This window comes from Centroberyx gerrardi, chromosome 22 (genome assembly GCF_048128805.1).
Source record: "Centroberyx gerrardi isolate f3 chromosome 22, fCenGer3.hap1.cur.20231027, whole genome shotgun sequence".
In the NCBI taxonomy this organism is placed as follows: domain Eukaryota; kingdom Metazoa; phylum Chordata; class Actinopteri; order Beryciformes; family Berycidae; genus Centroberyx; species Centroberyx gerrardi.
In genome coordinates this window covers 16,684,563-16,704,487 of record NC_136018.1, presented here as the reverse complement: position 1 = coordinate 16,704,487, position 19,925 = coordinate 16,684,563, and the positions used below count along the sequence as shown (strand labels likewise).

General features: G+C 43.6%; 1 protein-coding gene across 1 annotated transcript in view; it reads left to right on the top strand.

Moving 5' to 3' along the window:
- Positions 1-19,925, top strand: part of kcnh2b (potassium voltage-gated channel, subfamily H (eag-related), member 2b) — a 234,958-nt gene that overhangs the window by 54,335 nt on the left and 160,698 nt on the right. The window lies entirely within an intron of this gene.

Below are 19,925 nucleotides of genomic sequence, written 5' to 3'. Positions count from 1 at the left end.
AAAGAACCCACTTATAAATTCTTCCATCGTGTGATCGAAACTCATTTGCATGTGATGGGAGATAAAAATCTCAGCTAAGGTGTTAGGATTTATAGTTAAAATAAAACAAATTCACAATGACATACAACTTTTATAACATTTTTTACTCTGCTCAATAAAAAACAGATTGACTTGTAAAAAATGTTTTTGTGACCAGCTGTTACCCTGGTTGAATTTGTCTCTTGAAGACAGCGCTGTAGTAAAAATAAAAACATTAGAAATGGTGTTGAGGCAGGAAAAAGCTAATCTCATTACAAATGAATGGGTGTGGAATGTTAAAAAAAAAAACAAAAAAAAACAGGAAAAAATCCCATCCCTGCTTGTGGTGGAGAAGGGACAACAACATGTTGCCCATACTTCACATGAGTTTGTCCTGGCTTGGCTGAACCTGATTCAGGTCAGTGAAAGGCAGATAGATCAGAGGTGTGCGTGTGTGTGTATGAGTGTGTGTGTGTGTGTGTGTGTGTGCACATGCCTGTGAGTATGCCTGCGTATTTGTGTGCACGCTGACTTTCTGATTGATGACATTAGGCCTGCCTTTAATATGGCTGCCACCAGAGCTCAATAGACACCCTGCTTAATTAATAGGACGCAGAGCCACTCCATTCATTCTTAATGCCAGGTTTCCAATAGATCTCGGCGTAATGGCTCCACAGCGCAGCCCTGAGGGTGGGGGGCGGGGGGTGGGGGGTATAGGCGGATATGCAGGGTGGGGCGGGCGGGGTGGTCATCCATCAACATACCGGACAGCCTCCCTCGGCAACAGGAATGACGTTCTGTGACTCGGATGCTTCAAATTTTCAAAATCTCTCTCTTGCTCGTTTTCATTTCTCATCTTGTTTTGTTTTCTCACTCACTCTCTCTCTCACTCTCTCTCTCTCTCTCTCTCTCTCTCTCTCTCTTTGTCCCTCTCTTCCTTCCTCACTGTTTTTCTATCTCTGACCTACTATATTAGGAATTTTGCGCTCGCTATGGCCACCTGACATACACTACATGCACAGACTCATACTCATAGACACACACATAATCTCTTACATACACACACACACACACACACACACACACGTTTGCTCCCTCACTCTCTCACACACATGCAAACACATACACACTCATTCACACACACACTCAGGTACACCCTCTATATGTGCAGTCACGCTCATACTCAGACACACACACTCAAAATGCAAGGTAATTACTCTTTGGAAAAGCAGCAGGTCAGAATGCCAAAAGCCTCTGCCTTTCTGTCTGTCAGTCAGTCAAACTCTCTGTCTGTCTGTCTGTCTGTCTGTCTGTCTGTCTGTCTGTCTGTCTGTCACCAGCAGCCTGCTGGGGCGTTCATGCCTCAGTAATAACCACAAACCGATATGATGACCACATCTAAATCCGGTCCTTTTTAATCCGCGGATACAGCGTCAATCAGCAGCAGGCGACAGCAGACCGATGTGTGAGGTATCGAGTGTTGTTCATCTGCACAAATAACAGGTGACGCAGTTACTGTATAGGTTTTATCCGGTGTGCTTTACATTTGCTATTCATTTACGTACGCTCTGAGCAGTGATGGCCATCTTGGAGGCTAAGCTTTGGAATCAGGGGATGATGACGATGGATTGCGTCGCCCTGGTCAACACAATTTCGGACAAGCCTGTATTTTATGGAAATATAGAGAGAGAACATTGGTTTTCCTTATCTTCCCCCCTCTTGTTAAATTTGAACAAATGGGCCACTGGTTTAATAATAGTTTGGATTAATAAATAAGACCAAATAAGCTCTTGTTTTTAATGACATTTGAAGGAAGGCTGATAATCCACTCACCTACGGTAAACCTTAATTGGAAGATCATGCCAGTGAATTACAAAAAGCCAAAAGATCAAAGAGATATTTTCAGATGGAATGAAGAGCTGCTAGAGCTTTGACACCAAGAAAAGCTTTGACTGAACTGAGAACTGATGTTAGCAGCGCTGTTCAACAAATTCCTAATTAGAATTTTGGGGTTTTGGTTCAGCGAAAATAACAAACTTATGAGAAGAACGTTTTGATTTTCCGATTCATGCTAGTCGCCTGCTGTCACTCATAGTGTATGCTAACGTGTTAGCATGGAGCACCAGGGTGAACAATCTACCGGGGACACATGGATGATTTTGGTGTCTATGTTCTCATCACTTATAGGTGTGTTGACTAACAGGCCAATCTCCCAAAAACTCTGTGCATTTCCATAAGCGGTTGAATAGACAAATACACTACTGGGACACCTGCAAATATCAGTTTTGACTCCCTTCAGGTGGTGACGGGGTCAGTCGTTTTTAGGTCTCACACCCCGTCCTTTTTCCAGTGTTGGCTTCTTCAGCTGTTGTGATGTTTGCTGCGCTTCTGTAAGACTTTAATAAGGTCCTGGGGGAACAACAATGAGGATCGCACAAGGACACAAAGCCTCAGTCTGGTCTTTATGAACAATGTGGAGAACGACGTGGGTTGTTAAATGGTTTGGGGAGTGACTGGTGTGTGTGTGTGTGTGTGTGTGTGTGCGCATGACAGTGTTCCTGAGGTGGTAAATGGGTAATTTTACGGTATGATCCTTGTGATTTCAGCGCTCAAACCTGTCTCTCACCCACAAACACAACCACACACACACACACACACTCGCGCACAAAGTTTATCATGGGTCCAATCCTTTTTGACAGGTAATTGACTCAGGAATGAGTTGTGGTGTATTCATAGTTGGAGTTCGGCCCCTGTGACCGCTGTAGATCAAAGCGGTGTGTGTGCCTGTGTGTCTGTGTGTGTGTGTGTGTGGTGGGGTTGGTTGACACTAGATCTGTGGCCCCATTGTGTGCCCCCCACCCCCTCCCACACACCCACATCCACCCACACCTCCCCACTCCATCTCTCATCTCTCCCTTCTTGAATAACAATGCAGTCATATCTTTCTCTGGCTGACACCCTGAAGCTCTGTTAATTGGCCATCAGGAAGATGAGAGCGGAGTGCAGAGGAAAAGAGAATAGAGGACAGGAGATGAGGGGGGTGGAGAGGTAGGGAAAAAGTAACAATTGCTTCTCGCTGATGTATCTTGGTGGAAGAAGAGTGTGGGAATAACTGGCCAATCAGTTGTAAAAGTTGGATTTTTATTGAAAAACGTGCTGCTTGGTAGATTATATGAATGCTGAATTGAAGGGTGGCTCGTATCGATTCTGAAAAGGTCTTGAGCCATATTTCATAAGGTGTGTATGTTTGTCAGTAATCAATACCACATAAAATTCACAGGTTTTTGAATTGAGTTTGGGATAATATTCTCTCCATACAGGAGACCGGCATGTAGAAAAGGCAAAAGGTGGATAAAAAAACACCTGTGGAAGTTGATTATGATCTATCCCGGCTCTCCAGTGGCATATTTACCCGGGTCCAATCTCTTCTGTCCAACCTCTTCTGTCCAATCCGCATCCTCTTAGAAGCAACAGGTCGGGCAAATCCCAGTTCAGTAAAGCAAAAGTTTTGACGTGTTTCTTAGCTTAGATTCTCTGATTGGATTGGTTAATTTGATCATTGCCCTCTGTTTTGTCATCTCTGAAAATCCCCCCTCTTGGATACCTTTAGACGGATGAAGCAAAGACAAATGCAAATCCAGGAATCTTTCAAGTAACCCACCCACGCAGACTTATTAAAGATTTCATAGTCTTACATAAGTAGTCCTCAAAAATGTAGGCTAAGTGTCCCCATGTCTTGCCAAATGATTAATTCCTAATTTACACATGACTATTATGATATTCTTATTTGTTCTCTCTTTTACTATTTGCACCTCAGCCAGCAGCCAGTCATTTAGACATTAATTAATTCATTCATCTGTTCAGTCAGTCAGCCAGCCAGTCATCGGTGCCTTCAAAGGCAATCAGTCATTCAAATCAGAGTCATCAATGCCAGTCAGTCAGTCAATCAATCCGAACAGCCAACCAAGCCACCTGTGTGTGCGGTTATTTCCATCATTCTGGGCATGCTGAAGGATCGGCCGTGAGAGAGATTGATGCAGCACTTCCCGTGGCTCTAAACTGAGTGAGGCTCTAGTGCTTCAGATGCCTCTGGGCCTGGGGCGAAGCAGTTGTCTACTGAACTACAGGGAAACTTCGCTTGAACAAACTAGAACCTTCCATGCAACGACTAATACAGACACGGCAGATTGTTATGAAATGTAAATAATTTGCAGGAAACTTATTATGTAGGATTTTGGCAGCAAAATGTTCCCCCATTATTTCCCAGTGGTGGCAAAGCTTCAGCAAACTTTCACCAGCGTGCCAGTAATGGAAATTTCACGTGAGGTTTGTACAGACAGACAGATCTGCATAAATTTGCATGGTAAAACTTGTTGTAGCAAATCTGCTACACTGGCTGAAAATTCCCCTTTTGCTATTAGTTTTCTTTTCAAAGGCTCTTTGTGGTTGGAGAAGTGTCAGCTAGTTTCTCTCCACTCATTCTTACAGTCAGTCAGTGGGATCTCTTTGTAAGAAAGAGGTAGCTGCCGCCGCTGGTGTCGTCAAACAACAGATTCTTCTGAAAGCCCTTTGTGATAAAGCCCTTTATCCAATTCTGGACGCGTTTTTCGACTCAGACTTGTCTCTGGACTACTTACAATGCTGTGATGATGTTCTGCTGAATCGCTGGTACTGATTAAACGCCTAAACAGGCCCAGACACAGGCAGACAGACACACACACACACAAATGCAGTAAACACACACATACACTCAGACGCTCCCCCACACACACTCGCTCGCACACTGTAAACAGTCCTAGCTTTTAAGATAGAGACACACAGATGAATCCATTTTTATGCTTATTGAAGAGTAGAAAATAAAAATGTCACTGTGATGGAAAGTGTGATTCTGGTTCGGCTCTCCCGAACTCATTCAGTAGGAAGAACAAATCTTTCACTTTGTCTGTTTTATTACATTCAACAATCTGAGACCGATGTGAGAGGAGCTGAAATGATTGGTTCTGCGTGGTTCTCATTCAGTCTCTTGGATTAATCCTCACTTTGACTGACTAAAAAGATTTGTTCAAGTGCACAAGTTGTACATAACTACATCAAACATAAAACCATTCATTCAATACAGAATCCATTGTTTGACAGTTTAGCAAACAGTTTTGAAACTTATTTTAGATTCAGAGTTAATAGTTTTCTTCACACTGTTTCAGATTGCAGCTCCTTTCATAAGGACAGTGTCATAGTTTTACTACTGTTATTGGTGGATGAAAACCTCGTAACTCCAGTTTTGGTGACTTTCATGTTTTAACCTATTTGATTGAAGGATTGCATGGTTCCTCTATGGGTTGAGAAAGGTCTAAACCCTTTCAAAACCAACTGGATAAACTAAAAAATGCATGGTAGTTAAGCTAAAAACAAGGCAGTTTCTCTTAGTACCTGAAAAGTTTTTGGAGATACAAGGTTTTCACACGACAACAGTGATATATTACTCCTGGTGTTATAATTAGGTTCCATCTGCAAGTGAGTCTCCAATCATTACGGTAAAATCAGTATATAAAAATGTAAGCATTTGGTAATAGAAATAAATGCAGCCCACATACTCTTCTCCCGGCTGTGGATTTCATCACTATCTGCTGAACATTGGGTTTTTGGGACAACAAATATACACCACCGAAACAACCTAATCAACTGTTATTCCCCCAAGCGAGAGAATCCATTATAAGCAGACCCAGTGTATTCTAAACCACTGTACGGATTTATTTTAATAACATACGCAGCACAGCGGGAGAGACTGCGGCACAGGCCGGACCCAACTGTTTCCAAACTGATTAGGCTTGTTGTGCCAGTGTGTGTCAAGGCTGATCGAGGGCGAGGCATGATGCAGAGGAATAACTTGAGCAATTTTAAACGGCTGAACTTCAACTGCACAGTCAAGGAAAAATTGATGGGAATACGGCTCTGGAGTGAAGCCTTTAAGCAGCCCGTAGCCTTAGGCGCGTTGTGATTGGGGAGGATGATAGGGGATGCGATGTGTCACTCCCCCGCGCGGAACTAAAAGGCCCGTTTCCCACCGCGGCCCCTGCGCTCGATACAGACGCTCTGATGAGACGCTGTGATCAATGGTGGAGACTATGGGACCAGGGAGCTGGAGGCTTCTGCTCTTTTCCTGGTCGACTCCGATTTATTCTGCTCTGTTTTGTTGCATTCCTCCTCTTCTCTTCTCTTCTCTTCTCTTCTTCTCTTTAGCCTCCAATAAAATAGAGAATTGCATTTAGCTTGGCTTGTGTGGTTTGGGGATTGGAGAGTAGTTAATTCTGTGTGTGTGTGTGTGTGTGTGTGTGATATGATCACCAGAGACGAGCCTGCGGTCCCCAGGTAAGTTCCCTGGCCGCTGCTGATCCAATAGCCCCTTGCGTCCCGCCCCATTAGCGGCAGAGCGGCCGGCTGTTTCCTCTGTATCTGGCTGTGGATCTGGACGTGGGTTTCGCAGGATGCCTCCTGGGCTCTATTGGCTGCGACTGGCTATCGGCACTCTGTCGCTGTGTGTAGCGGACGCTCCTGCGGGTCCTGCCTGGCTGGTTAAACGAAAGCTGTGGCTGTGACCTCCTCAGAGGGAGGGAAGGTGGGCGGGAAGGGAAGAGAGGGAGACAGGAATGGCGGATAGTTTAATTTCTAAAATTATACAAGCCTTTATTGTGTAGTTAAAGTAATAATACACAACGTTTTCATGTCTATAAATGTCCGTTTTGCTACTCTGTATCACAGATTGATATAACACAATAATGATTCAACATCTCACACATTACCAGTTTAAAAAGCTATCTAGATGCTTTAGATTTAATCATTATCACAGTGACAAAACATCCACACAACATCATTTCCCCCTCTCTCATTAACAAATGACATTGAGATCGATCAGAGAAAGAGGGACAGAGACAGATGTGATGGCTGGGGGAAATCTCACTGTCCAGCATTGTCACATCTTTACATATAACTCCTGTCTATATGTCAAGATGTATATGACAGAAATGTATGGGGATGGATGTATGTGACTTGCATGCTTCCTCTCCAGCTTTGCCCCACTCCTCCAGCAGTAAAACCAACTGTGGGCACATTCCCTTTTTGCAGTGCGTCATCCCTTTGCATTCATTTGTTTTACATTTCTCTCTCACTGCTATTTCTTATTCTTTCCTGCACTTCATTATCCTTCACTTAAATGTCAGCCCCCTTCTTTCTTGTTCTCTCTGTCTCAGACGTTGTCTTTCTTTTGGCCTATGTCTCCCTCTCCCTGCCTCTCTCTCTCTCTCTCTCTCTCTCTCTCTCCCTCTCTCTCTGTGTCTCTCTCTCTCTCTCTCCTCCTCTCTCTCTCCCTCCGTTCTTAATTAGCCGAGGGCTCGTCAGCTCAGTTTAAGTTACAGGTCTGCTCCTCCCTCTCCTCTCCTCCCTGATTTACAGCTCCTTAATATTTCACAGCTGATGAATCATTTAGGCCCGGCGGCTCTCCTGTTGGTTTTTTGCCATTCTGATCTTGGTCGGGACGCAGTTTTGGGACGGTGCACCGCTTACAAGCAGCCCTATTAGCAGGCCCGCCGCTTCCTCTGATCATGCTTTTTCATTTGCCTAAAGTGGGGGACAAAGTTCGCTCTTGGTTTTTAATGACAGGCACTTGCAACCATTAAAGCTGTTCTTTTTTTTCTTACTTTATGCACGAGTGTGGTGTTTGATGACATCAAGGTGGTTATTTAATGGAAGCTATATAAAAGGATGTTTTACTGAATTTAAATGTGTGTGTGTACATATATGTGAAGGTGGCCTGCACAAGTGTGTTTTACTGTGTTTTTTTGAGCCGCCTCGCCCCTCCCTCTGCAGAGCACATTAAAACTTTACCGCACATTTGATACAGACTTGAAAAGCCACCTGTCCAATTTGCTCCACTCTGGTCGTGATCTCACAAGCGCCACTGTTGTTTCCAATTGTCTCGCAGACGTTTAAATTGCATTGAAAGACGACGCGACGCTCTTATTGCCTGGCATGACATCGGCCCGGCCCGGTGTGATTTTCCACATAATGAGACGTGTCTCATTGCCGGCAGCTCCGCAGTCAGATTGGCATCGAAACACACAGAGGGAGCGGCGGAGGCTCACTGACTCACCTGCGCTGTTACACTTCTGCTTTTATGTGATCAGCATAGGGATCCCTCATCTCTCGTGACAAGCAGAAGAATAGAGATGGTGAGGTGAAACAGAGAGCGTTTGTCACGTGTAACCCCAGCTCATTCATGTAAACACCATGAATAGAGATGAAGCTTTATTTGTCATTCGGCACACATCAGGCTCCCAATGCCCGTCCTTTGCTTACTCTTCATGTCACACCTGTCCCATCTGTGTCCATTTTGCGGTGTACAATTTGTGCCACTCTTCTTTAGCATTTGTTTTGATTAAGTTAGGGATGCAAAATGTTGAAGTGAAGGCCTTGTAGTTTCTTATTTGCATGCTTCCTATTATCGCGTGCACCTGCTCCTGTGTGTGCTTTCTGGTGCTTTTATTGAAAAAGCCTTCCAGTCCTGTGTGTATGAGATTGTAGTTCATGTGGGCTAAATGGGAACTGAACACTTACCCACAGCAGTGTAGCTGCTCCACCCACTGAGCCACATTGTCGCCCAGGTCATACCACAGAGTTCCAGGTGCAGTAAAGAATACAATTGATTTGCTTGAAGAGCTTCGGCAAACAGTGGGTATTTACCTTAAATGGACTCCCTTGTTTGCCTGGGACTTGGAAGCCCTGTTTTTGTTGGAGACCATATCAGCTCTCGCTCAGTGGCTTAGTCTTGTCTTGAGTGCACATAATTGAATTTGGCTCAATGCATATCATCTGTGCAAATAAATCACGGCTGACACACCGGCTCTGGTGAGCGTGTTTGGACAGGGAAAGGTAATTGAATGAACCGTGGGCTCAAATTAAAATCTCAACCAATATGTTGAGATGGCTCTCGTCCAAAGACAAGGTGATCACAGGGTTACAAGGTTACAAACTGTAAAGGGAAACATTGAGTTATTGATCGCCGCGGATCGTATCCTATCTCTGCGTGGCTCGTCTGGCAGCTCAGACTCAATAACACATAATAGATTGTGGGAGTGCTGTCAATTCTGCGGTAAGATGGCAAATTGAAACCTTTCGACCTGGTTCTAGTTTGACTGGGGGCTTTTTCGCCCTTTACCCCACTTGATGTGTTCGGATACTGGGGAAAAGAATAGCATGTGGGCCTCTGTGGGAGAGTGAGAGCTATCCACTTTAAAAATCAATCGCTTTTGGTCATATTCTTCCTTTCATTGTCTTTGGCCCCACCGTTGTTGTTCTTGTATTTGAGGTTGCATAAAGCCTTGGTTGCATAAGGTGAGGGTTGCATAAGAATCCATGATGTAAGTTTTTACTATTCCTCGAGCCAGTACTTATAGTACCTGATAGTATTTCTCAGCCCAGGCTACTACGAAATTGTACCCACTAACCAGAAATTGAAAGGGGTGTAATGGATATTGTATGGGGTTAGTGTTAGTGTGTTAGTGTTAGTGTAGGGTTTGTGGCCAAAGTTTGTGGTGAGGATGATGTAAACTGTTGGTACTGTCCTGTTAAATTTGTAATGTCTAACAAACAGTGTGCAGTGCTAGGAGAAGTTACAAGGAAATGAAAACAAGTTGAATCAGACAATGCAGGTCAGGGCAGAATGACTTGATGGTTATAACCACTTTTTTATTAATTGGGGAAAAAATCATTGGGTAAAATTCAGAGCATTTCTTCTCAATTATTAGATTTAAAGTAGGAGATATGAACCTTTTTTTTTTTTTTTTTTTTTTTTTTTTTTAATCATGTTTCAGTTTTAGGATTGTTTTATGTCATTTCTGCTTGATTGGATACGTTTACAGTGAAGAGAGACAGGAGGGTTGGGAGAGAGCAGGATGACAAGCGACAAAGGCCCCAGGCTGTTTTTGAACTAAGAACAGAAAGCCCCCAGTTTTGGGATTGAAAGAAAATCCACTCTCTTATTAGTAGAATCAATGGCAGAGTCGACCCCATCACTGGCTTACAGTGCCATCTCAGGAAAGACTCCACTACTGCTGTCCCATTTGCCGTATGAGCATGAGAAACACCTCCAGCTGGCTGTGGCAGTTTGGTGTAAACTACATTCCTCCTCTTGGCTGAAAGGCAGAGTGCAGCCCGGCTCTTCAGTTTCTGCACCGTGACTCTGCCTCTGTCCTTGGTGCTGAATTAACTCACATTGGAACATTCCTCTCTTTTCAAGTTTACTTTCAACTGACCCAAATAAAAACGCACTTTACCAAATTATTCTGCACTATTCATTCTAAAACATTTTTAAATCATAGACCAGAATTTCATGGCAATCATGTTTGTTTGCAAATTTTTGAGAAAATTTACATCCAGAACTGATTAAAACTGAAGTGAAATGCCCTCGTGTGTCTTTGTAATTCTTCACTGCTACAAACAACCTCCTTAGCCATAATGCAGTGTCAGTTCTTCATTAATTCAACGGTAATTACTTGTGATACCTCAAACAGACAACAGTGTGTTAGAAGTGCTTTTGAATTCGGAGCACAATGAACTGCAGTTGCTCCCCATTGCCCTCTGTTGCACTGTAGGTATACTTGATGCATGTATCCAGGCTGTGGATACATTTGTAAGTGTTCGTTGTTATGCCAATGTGTTGATGTATACACTCTCACAAAGAGAGATTAATTGCCACTTTGAATGAAGTTCCCAGCTAATCAGATGAGGCTGAGACGGAAGTGAGGCTTAGGGAGCTTTCCTGGCATGATGAGCTAATTTATCACTCTGGTAAGTCCCAGCTGTAGGCGCTGGTGAGGCACAATTATGCAGAGCAAATATTTTGGATTAAACACTGTTACACTTCCATATTTTGGCTCCTTCCAACAGGATAACAAGAATATCTTTATCTGTTCCTTCTCTGTCTTTCCTTTCACCCCTCTCTATCTTTCCCTGTGCGACTCTCACTCTTTCTCACCAACTGTCTCTCTCGAATCGGATATAGCGGTTATCTCTATCTCCGTCTCTTCTTTTTGACCCCTTCTCTTGCCCCCCCCCCGCCTCGTCTCTCTTTGCATCTGTCTCTCTTTCTCTCATTCTGTTCCCTCGTTCTGTCTTTTTCAGCCTTTTCCAAAAAAAACTCTCAGCGTATCCCGCCGGCTGTCGGCTCTCATCACACTCGCGTCACGTCAGTGGAAAAGTCAGACTAACCGCTCAGCTTCTCAGCCTCTCTCCCCCCTCCATCCCTCCATCCCTCCCCGAAGCCATGGAGCGGCATTAGCGGCTCTCATTATGCACAGACATGACATGAAACCAATTCAAGGTCATACAAGCAGCCCTCACATATCTCCTATCCCTGAGGGCGAATGCATGTGTGTGTGAGACGGAGGCTGACAGACGATTATCATTCATATTGCACAGCGGTCTACTGTTTCAAAGTGCTATTGTTTTCACTGCTCGTCATTAGCTGGCCTGCGCTAAAGGGGAGGGATGGAGAGCGGGTGGAGAGACATACACACAGCGGGATGGAGTGAGAGGGAAGGAGGGAGAGAAGAAGAGGGGAAGGCAGACGGAGGGAGAGAGAGGGAGAGGGGGAAGGATAACTGGAGTGTCTGTGCTGTACAGCGTGAGAGCTTAATAAGCCAGCATCTGGCTTCTTCTCCCTCCCTGTTGACTTTGAGTTAAACACAGTATGGGAGTGTTGTGTGTGTGTGTGTGTGTGTGTGTGTGTGTGTTGTGCATTCTTGCCCTGCATCTGTTGGATACCAGTCTGTCGGTACATGCTCAGTGTTTGTTAGCTAATCGCAAAATCACAGATTCTCTGCAATGTTTCCATCCGTTGGATCTTTCCAGTGATCAGACACTTGGTGCTGATGAGATGCAAGCTAATTACTGTTGTGTGTGTGTGTGTGTGTGTGTGTGTGTGTGTGTTTGTGCGGATGTGGGGTGTTCAGTAGAGGGGAAGGGAGGGGATGGCAACACACACATACAAATTATTAAATGCTTCTCCCTTACAGCAAACGAAACACCATGAACCCACGCTGTTTTAACTTCACAGGGAAGCCTGTGAAGCCTGTTTTTCATCATAAAAAAATGAGCAACATGCACTTTTTTGATTCAATAATTAATAATTCAACTGAAATAATTGGATGACCCCTGCTATGTAATAAAGCATTTTAAAGTTATACAAACAAAGATCAATAATCTATTAAAAACAATAAAACTATCTCCCACAGTGTGCCTGTTTTTTTCCATATTGGGTCACATTTTGAATTTTAGATACTTAGCTTAAGGTTACCCATTCCCCTTTGCTAAAACGATGAATTCCAACAAAGCAAACAAGCCACTGTGAGAGAAAGTCAAAGATGAATGCAAAAACTTGTGTCAAGTGTTTGAAGAGAAATAATGAAATAAATCCAAAATGTCAAGGCATTCCTTGAAGATTTAGGGAGAATGGGAGGGAAGCCAAATTGGTTTTACCTTCCCGTCTCCCTCCTTGTTCAAATTGACGAGACGACTACTGCTAAAACCGTCACTGGTAATGGCATGGTGTGTATTACGATGCATGGAGGTACAGGATTTGGGACTTGGTCTGAAATTAATTCTATAGAGTAAAATAGGTCAGCATGAGACGGTGAATCTCAGTGTCAACCAGAGTTGAAATAAATGGACAAATCCTTTACCTGAAGGGATACCAAGCTGCAGTTGAATTTTAATTGGTTAAGTTGGTTGGTTGCAGGCTTGGAGAAAGATTTCTCCCATTGTGTGACAGTTGTCTGTTAAAAAAAAAGGAGGAAATCAAGGAAATGCTCTGACAGACTTGTACCGGTCATTACAAAGTTGTATGCTCCAATATTGATGCATTAGCTGCCATAGTGAAGCTAAAGAAGCAGTTATGCTTGCTGTGATCCCATACGGCAAAAAATACACTTCACGTATACATCAGATTATGTTTGGAGAGATGTTTCAAAATACAAAAAAATGATCAAAAAAATGTATTTTTGCGTGTAAATGACATTCATTCATCACATATATTTTGGACATTGGAAATACACATTCTTCCTATGTGCTGCAAGTATATCCAAAATCTATTTTGGTCACTCACAAAATAAGTAGGAATGTTATGTACAAATACGTTTTGGGTCATTTTTATATATTTTGAAATATATCTATAAACGTATTCTGAATTATATGTGAAATGTATTTTCTTTATAGGATTGTTTTTTTAGCATTGTCCTGTGAAGTTTGGTGTTAACCACAGCAAAACAAATTCTTTCTACTGTTTAGTGAACGTACAAAGTGGATAAAAGCCGCTGTGATTCTAATAAAATATAGAAAACAGCAGGTAAAAGTGCCGCAGCCTGCCAGTGCTCGGCTTTAATTTCCTTTCTTGTTATTTTTGTTCGTGTGTGGCACATTGTTTCCAGAGCTCTCCATCTAAAACTGTTGCGTCACCGAAGTCACGGATCCTCAGTGTTCAATAAGCTAATGTTGCTAGGCAACATATGCTGTGCAGTTCTAGCCAGTGAGCAGAGTTTGGGGTAATATCGCTGAGAAACAATATCTAGTTCCCAGGAGTGGAAAGTGAATCACTGAAGGTTTACCAAAAAAAAAAAAACCCACAAAAAAACTTTTCGCATTGTTGGAACTTCTTCAGATATACTGTATGTGTGTTGGGTCAGGTCCATGAGACCTGCTGCTGTCAATCTCCAGCCGTCTGTCTACATCTCTCTCCTTCTTCATCATAATGTCATTTCATCATTATTGTCCTCTCCTCTGCCTCTCCTTCACCCTCCAACTTGGTCCCAGTAGGGGTCCTGTCAGAATGAGAGAGATACAGAGGCAGGGGCTTTGTGTGTGTGTGTGTGTGTGTGTTAGTGTGCATGTTTTTGGTGTGTGTGTGCGTGCATCAAGGCCCATGGTGACGTGACATGGTGCTGATCAAGATACTGATGGTCCTGATGCGTCCATGATTTGGGACTCCACTAATGGACCCGGAGCTCCACCAAGCCCCAGGGATGTCATCATGAATTTACCCCAACAACAGGAGGCCCGTCGGGGGCTTGACTCTCCGAGTCTCTCCCTGACCCCAGGGCCGGCGGTGACCGCGGGCCTCCGGCGGTTTGCTTGGCAGCTTGGCAAGTGGCAGGTTGGCATATGATGAAAGTGCTGCGGGAGTGGCCGGGGGGGCAGAGAGGAGAGTCCTGAAGGTCGCAGGTAAACAGCTGGCTCAGGACTGCTGACTGTGGGGAATGTGACGGGCGCGGAGCAGCTGGAGAGAGATGAACACTGGGCTTCACTTATCAAGCACTTGTATGGCATTTTTAATATACGGAATGGAAAACAATGAACTGGCAATTAGACAGCGCTGAGGCTTTTCAAAAGTTGTTATTTGGTATGCACGTTTTGTTTATTGCCATAAGACTTTCACTAAAATCCCATGGCTTAATTTGCTTTAATAAGGAAAGACACCCAGTGCTCATTAGAAGCAGGCTGCTATTGGAGACAGACATATTTTCCATAAAAGCAGCTGATTTTGTGTCTGATTGTATTTTGATCTCCGCCAGAATCCCTGTGTGTGCTACATCTCTTGAATTTGTTTCTCCATATTTTACTGCCTGTAGCAGAAATTTCAAGTCATAGATTCCTGGTGCCACGCTGCTGTCTTTCCTATCTCAGAGCCTGAAGCGTGAGGTTTCCTCCCTGTCTGCCAATCACATTAACTCCTCGCCTCAGCCAAGCTGCTGGCTATAGATAGATGGTTTAAAGTTCCATGCGGTTCAGAAATACATACAGCATGCCATTTGGTGGAAACATATGCCATTTAGTGGACACTTTGATCCAAATCTCCTTACAGTATAGCGTGTGCGTACATTTTTAACATGGGTGGCCCCGGTGGGAATGGAAGCTCTAAACCTGCCAGTGTTAGTGCAATACAAACCATTGTACAGGATCACAGGTCATGCAGGCAGTTGTATGTATAGTTGTACAGTATGAAAAGACCCGGTGTCCATTTTAAAATGCTGAAATATGACATCCTGTTCTTTTAGATTCAGGTTATCACTGGAGACTCCATGTTTGTTTTTACTGTTTTTACAGTAAATTATTTCACTGGTTTTCCTTCTGGGAGACTGAATATGGAAAAAAAAAAAATCCACATTTCCCAAAATCCAGAAGAACAAGAACAATACAGGAATTTCTCTGAGCATTTATCCTCTCATGCTAAACCCCCAAATGGATTTCTTCATCCCTGACTCATCACTGTACTTTTAGAACTTGCTGACTTACTATTAATTACCGAGACTGAGTGAATTGGGACAAAACCAGTTTCTTCCGTTGGATTTCCCAGTGGGAGAGTCAGATCTGAACCCGGTCTGTTACTTCGCTACTGAACAGATGCAGCCAATTTTATAATGGCTCATCCCAGACAACCAATCTGACTGGTCAAATATGTCTTTTAACTGAAATGTGTGAGGCTGTAAAGCCCACCTGTATGGAAAGAGATTAGTGCCAACAGAGGTTGTATTTGAATTGCAGCAATTTGAATTTGTAATGCTCATATTGATCTGTTGAATGGCTTCAAAATGAATGTGATTATTTTTTTGTTTAACTTTTAACTATAATTTCAAATTCTGTTTTCCCAATTCAAATTTTTTTATTTTTTTTTATTTTTTTTTCCTAATTCAGATTGAAACACACATCCAAGCACAAGAGACTTTTGTTTGTCAAAAATGAGTGTCAAAAATTCATTAATAAATTCAGTAATAATCACATTCAATTTCAAGCTGTTCCATTCAATATCAAATTGTGCCTCACAAATTGATTTTTTTAAAATTCTTTTATTCAATAAATCCATTGTTTATTCAATGGTTCAATATGAGCAGGACAAATTAATATTTATGCAATACAGTTTCTGCCGGCACTAATCTCTTCCCATACACTTATACTTTATGAATTAGTTGGTAAGTGAACTTATGGTAACCAGGAACCATCTGTCCTGCTAGATCCTGCTTCTTCTGCGTGTCTGCTGTGTAGAACAAAAGACAAAGGGAGAGAAAAACACTTTTCAGACGGTACATATGCAGAGGTAACTGTTGTGTAAAAGCCACAATCCCCCTGGGGCTGTTCCTGGCAGACATTATGGGTACTTGTGCTTCACATGATGCCGCACCACTGTCATAACCATAATCACAGCAAAGACGGGCCTCACGACTATTAATGGAACTAGATTCAAATGTAGATCAAAGTGGGGCAGATGGTCATGCAGAATGCGACACAGTTCAGCATCTTGCAGGCGGCTGGACAGGATTCTTACCTGTTTCCTTGAAGGCCTGCAGGCTTTATGCATATCAAATCAGAATACTGCTGTCTGAGGGAAATACTTTGATCATTTGAAATGGCTGCTACTGTGTGCAAGTGATTGTTAGTTAGGGTGTGCGGTGAAAGGAGGGGCTCGCCGTTGTCAGGGACATCACAGCCGTCTCCTTGTAGCAGATGTGTGTTTGCAGCAGCTGGCGACGCTCGGCGGCAGGTGCCTGGGGTGTCGTTGTGGAGGTGAGGGAGAGATGAAAGCAATGTACAGTAGCAACTCTGTAATCCCTTGGACCCTTTGCAAGGCACAGACATGGGCGTGAGCGTGTACACACACACACACACACATTGTCTCATTGCCAGTAACAGGGGTCTGGCTCTGACCAGCAGACACCTGCCATCCTCCAGGCTCGGAGCCATCCACCAGTCATGGCCCAGAGCAGTGCGTGTGTGTGTGTGTGTGAGAGAGAGAGAGAGAGAGTGTGTGAATTTTCTGAGTACAAAGTGTGTTTGTACTCATGCGTGTATATCTGTGTTTGTAGGGTGCATGTGAATTTGTTTGTGTGTCTCTGTGTGTATGTAAGCGTGTGAGCTTGTGTGTGTGTGTGTGTGTGTGTGTGTGTATGTGTGTGTGTAGAAAGCAGTGGCTGGACAGTGTGGGCAGAGCTTGGCACTGCTCTAGTCTTTCCTCTCCACACTAGAAAACAGCCAAGAAATGTTCCGCAATCTTCTCCAGACAAACTGCTGGTGTGTGACCACGTTTCAAACGTTGGAACAGTGAATCCAGTGTTTCCTTTAGAATCACTTGGCTGCGGCGGCCTCCCATAGCTGGAAAATTACCCCCGCACAATGAGCGCAAATTGCATATCATGATAGAAATATCCAAATTAGAGCCAGTCTTAACCTGTGACAAATACTGGAGCTGGTCCTTAAATGTGCCCGGGAGTGAAGCTGGGTTTCTGCACCAGAATTACCCACAACAATTACAAAGCATTTTACAGGGAACACAGACTGACACCACGCCTTTTGGCAATCAATTATTTGATGATTTCTTTTCAGCTGGGCTCATTCAAAATCCTTTTCCTCCGATCACATCAGTGCTGCAGAAAATCTTCTTATTGGGTTGGAAAAATGGGAAAGCATCTGAAACAACACATAGACCGCGAGCCGTTCTAACTCTCCACTGGATCCAATACTAATGGCATTCTATGGAACAGAATTGAGACCATGTGACCCTGAAACCCTCAACCGAGAGACCGAGGAAACTCATAAGGAACGATTTATGTATCATATTGTGCAAGCAAGGTGTGTGCTTTAAAGGGCTGCTGCAGTGTATGATGAGATTCACACGCACTTCAGGCAGTTCAGGTAATTGAAACCTCTTTCTGCAACCAGGGATCATATATCAGCAAATAGAGTAACAGTCCAGGAACGACACTGTGTGGCACCAACCATCTGTATGGGAATTGAATCACAGTCCCAAAAGTGTGTGCATGTGTTTGTGTGTGTGTGTGTGTGTGTGAGTGTGTGTGAGTGTGCCCGTGTACGGTGTAGAATAGTGAATCTTGTGAATGTGGAATCTTACACACGATTCACACATGCCCACACACACACACACACACTTATTAACACATTTTGATAGCCCTCACTCCCCACTGTGTAAAAGCCCACGTCTTCTCTCTCGGTCTCACTCTCCTCTCTTTCTCCCCCCTCTCTCCTCTCCTTCCATCTCTAGTCTCTCTCTCGCTCTCACTCTCCTTTTCTCTCTCCCTTCTATCCTCTCTTTTTCTCCATCATTGCCCTCCCTCCCTCCTGCAGTGGTGATGATGGTGTTCTCTTTTGATTGCTGTGATTTTTTCCCTCCCAGCAAATAGAGAGGCCAAGAGGTGCTGATGGTTGTTAGCAGGGGGTGTCTAGCAGCTCTGCAGAGGCTCGCAACTATGTCCCTGGAAGAAAAAGCCCTGGTGTTTGTATTTCAGACATTTTTTTCTTGTAGGTTGACACTGTGACATCGGATATCTTAGTCCAAAATGCAACTGGATGTCAAAATCCACAGCAGTCAGTTGGATAAACATTTTTTTTCCCCGATTCCTGAACAGTTGGGGGACACATGGTTTCTCACTGACACTGTAGTCTAGTATGTGACAGCAGAGCTGTTTCAGACACCTACAGCACAGAGAGAAGCCAGTAGGGAAGGAAATAAAAACATAAGCCTTAATAAAGGTCAAAAAAGTAATATTTGATTTTTTATTATATTTTCTGTGTTGACGGAGGATTTTGATGACTGATGTCCTTTTTTTGGGACCATAACATCAAACAGGTTGCAAGTTGTTAAGAGGGTAGATTAAGGCATGCGCTACAGCCATCATCCACTTATGAATGGTAGTATTTTTTATTGAAAAATGTATTTATTACTACCCCAAAAGTATATTGGGGTAGTAATAACTTTAAGGTTTGAGAAGCTAACTTGTAACTTGGAAAGGTTACCGGTTCGAATTCCTCGGCCAACTGGGAAAAAACTGGGTGGCTGAATGAAGGTGAAAGAGTGAAAATGAATGAAAATGCTGTCCTGTCAGTCAACAACTAGGGCCAAGGTGCCCTTGAGCAAGGCACTCAATGCCCAACTGCTCCAGTGTCCACCAGTGGAAGACTGTAGTTGTACTGGGCGGCTCCCAAGTGTGAATGTGTGGCACTGTATGAGCTGTGAAGCTGAAAAAAGCATGCATGCTCAGTCAACTTTCCCTGGATGAATAATGGTAACAAAATATTGAATAGATGAATAAATAGATAGATAATCAGTCAACCAATCAGTCAGCCCCAGGGGAGTATTGGGGTGTCATCACCAGCATAATAAGACACAGTCTAAAAATACAATTTCTATAATAATTGACTCCTACAAAAGCTAATTAAAATCTTGTTCCTTTGATGGAGAATGACATCTAAAACAAAAATAGATGCCATCTCACTGAACACATTTCAAGTCATGTTCAATGCAGCTGACTGTCAGATGTTACAGTACCTGGATAAGTGATGACAGTGGATTGTATGATACATCATGTTGACCTGCTGCGCTGGTTAATGACGTGCCGTACAACGATTTGGAACAGCGCCAGCGCCATCAATAACATCCATAAGTTAGCAAAGTGGGACGCTGTCGTGACTCAGAGGTCAATATATAGAGGTCGCTGAGGGAAGGAGGGAGGGAGCAAGTGGTTGCACAAGGGAGCGAGTGACTGAAGGAGAAGGAGAGGGAAGGAAGGAGAGAAAGAAAAAGAGAGAGAGGAATGTCCTTGGTGGTTTAACCTGCCTGACATTCATATCGACAGCGGAGTGAGGGAGGTAGGGAGGTAAATCGGGAGATAGGTAGGGAGGTAAGGAGGTAGGGAGCTAGGCAAGGAGGTAGGGAGCTAGGCAAGGAGGTAGGGAGCTAGGGAGGTACGTAGGGAAGTAGGGAGGTAAGTCAGGAGCTTGGGAGTAAGGAGGTGAGGAATTAAGTGAGCGACTTAGAGAGTGTGACTTATTGAGGGCTTCGGAGAGATTCTGTAAGA